A 3,068-nucleotide genomic window follows, 5' to 3' on the forward strand; every position below is an offset into this window, starting at 1 on the left:
ACTCATAGGCCAAGGAAACAGTGGGAGGGAAATTGACCTTGAAGAGCTTCAAGAGTCAAGAGGTGAAGGAACCTCAAACACTAGCAATCAACCTGAAGAGGAAACTCTAGTTGATCCAATTGACGAGTCCTTGCCTATGAGGCGTTCCAGTAGAGTTAGAAACACACCTGAGTTTTATGGTTTCCATATTACTACTGAAGGTGATACATTTATCAGTGATAGCACACTGGTAAATTTGGATGAAGCCAACAACTACAAGGAAGCCACGGCAGGCCCCGAGTCTGCAAGGTGGAAAGAGGCTATGGACATCGAGATTCAATCCATTTATGACAGTCAAGTTTGGAACTTGGTTGACAATGTTCCGGGTCGTAAGACACTAGGGTGAAAATGGATCTTCAAGAAGAAGACTAACGATGATGGGAAAGTACACACATATAAGGCACGGCTGGTTGCGAAGGGCTTTACTCAAACTACGAGAGTTGACTATGATGAGACCTTCTCACCAGTAGCGAAGATTAAATCTATAAGGGTTATGTTGGCCATAGCTGCATTTCATGATTATGAAAGATGGAAAATGGATGTCAAAACCGCTTTCCTTAATTGAAAGTTGGCAGAAGTTGTTTACATGAGTTAGCCAGAGGGTTTTGTCAATGCAAAGTACCCTAAGAGAGTGCGTAAGCTTGAGACATCCATTTATGGATTAAAACAAGCATCTCGCATATGGAATCTTTGTTTTGATGAGAAAGTCAAAGAGTTTGGATTTTCGAGAAGGGAGGATGAGTCTTGTGTTTATGTCAAAGCTAGTGGGAGTATAGTGAGCTTTCTGGTATTGTATCTAGATGACATACTATTCATAGGAAACGACATCCCAACCTTGCAGGAGGCTAAGTCCTGGCTTGGGAAGTGTTTCGCTATGAAGGGTGTCGGAGAAGCTGCCTATATCCTAGGGATAAGGATATTGAGAAACAGAAGTAAAAGACTAATATGACTTAGTCAAAGTACCTACTCGGACAAGGTGTTGAAACGTTTCAGCATGGAGAACTCCAAGAAAGGTGACTTACCTATCCAAGGCAATGCCAAACTGAGTAAGACTCAGAGTCTGAGTACAGAGGCTGAAATAGCAGAAATGAGATATAACATATGATTCCGCAGTTGGTTCGATCATGTGCATGGTCAGCAGATATCAAGGGAATCCAGGTAAATCTCATTGGACTGCAGTTAAGAACATTCTTAAGTACCTGCGAAGGACTAAGGACTGGGTACTTACCCTCGGTGGGAGTGATTGTTGGGCTTTAGTATACTACAACATCCTGTGGTTCACATACAACCCTAAAAGCTTTGGATCTACGTTTTCTCTAATTATACATGCAATATTGTTTCCAATGCTTTAAACCTACAAGTAGCATATAAATGATATAAACTACATAAAATACTAGTTAGAAGTTTACCTCTTTGTGTAGCTTGTAGAACTTGATGAATTTGGCCTTTAAATGCTTAGCCCCAATAGTGTGGAAGCCTCAAATGGAATCACAACACACCATGGACAAAGGTTGAACTTGAGAGAGAATTCCATGCACCCAAAAACACCCATGAACTCCAAGAACATGCATGTAGGCGTTTTTTAGCTATAGAGCACATATTTATATGTAGGATTCCAAGGGTCATGGGTATAACCCAAATCCATACCCATGGGTTTTATGATCCATGGTTCATGTGGCCCAACTCTTTATGTATCCATACATAAACTTAGTCCAATATGGATCATAAGCCCAACACATATAAATATAACTAATTACCATAGTTAGTCCCCTTAGATTTAATTAGTCTCTTTTGATCACTAAATTAATTCCAAATTAATTCTTGATCAATACTAATTAAACCATATTAGTTCATATTAATATCTTATAACTTAATAAATCATATATAACCTTCTCTCAAGAGTCCATCCTAACAAATTGTCCTGATGATATGCAACCCAAATGGACAATGCTACTCTCGGGTCAAGTACATACAAATAATAGTTATGGTCTTAGACATCTAATCCAATAGTCTCCCACTTGGATAAGTCTAAAACTATTATTGCAAGTACGACTCTGAAACCCGACTAGCAATCGTAGCTCTTAAAATCCATTGTCGAAGTCTAACCTAGTCAATGACATGTCCATTAGATAAGGGATCATATATTCCTCCATTTTAGATATCATATGGATTGAGACATGGATTATAATCATTCTCACTGTTCATCTGTTGTTTCCCGATTTCCGATTTATGACGACCGACTAATTGAACAAATCAAATAAGTCCAGGCCCGGCCGAGCACTTACGTTTGTCATCACTAAATCATCGAGGGGCCCACAGATATCTCTTTTATCACTCCAAGGGTAAAAGGAATGGATAAACTTTGACTCATATGCTTGCTCTATTTATGCACCAAATCACACACAAAAATGCGTTTTATAACACCAAGTTACTGGTGCGTTTTCACATTATTAATGTGCAACCGACTTGTAGACTGCAACTCATATCTCTCCGTTTGAATAATATAAGATATTACCATCTCTTGACACTCGTGATAAAATCCATTAAGTGATTCATATGAGCGTGGGTTTAATCCAATACTCGAATCTTATTCTAGGAGCACTCATGAGTACTGCAACTATGTCTAGGCCACCTAGACAAACTACAGACTCATTCACGACAGTCTTGCCTCAATACCTACTTCCAAAGTATGATCGACTGTGGACGGTTTGAATAACCTAGATATTCGGGAAGTCAAAACATGCAAAGAGAAACACAAGAATAATACTAATCCTATATGGCCCCAATACTTGTGAGAGTAAATAAAACACCTTTTATTTAATCCCCATATTGATTACTCATTATTCATTGTATAATGTTTTGAATAATCAACTTTATACTTGAATCAAAACAATAGTTGTCCCATGCTCCAAGCATGCACACTATGTTTACCTATCCTTTGTTTGTGAAATAGATCAATTGACAACATTTCAAATGATACTCATTTCACAATTCCAAATCCTTATCGCAAATCTAAGAATACAAAATTA

Source organism: Lactuca virosa, chromosome 1 (genome assembly GCF_052849685.1).
Source record: "Lactuca virosa cultivar CGN04683 chromosome 1, Lactuca_virosa_CGN04683_v6, whole genome shotgun sequence".
NCBI lineage: Eukaryota > Viridiplantae > Streptophyta > Magnoliopsida > Asterales > Asteraceae > Lactuca > Lactuca virosa.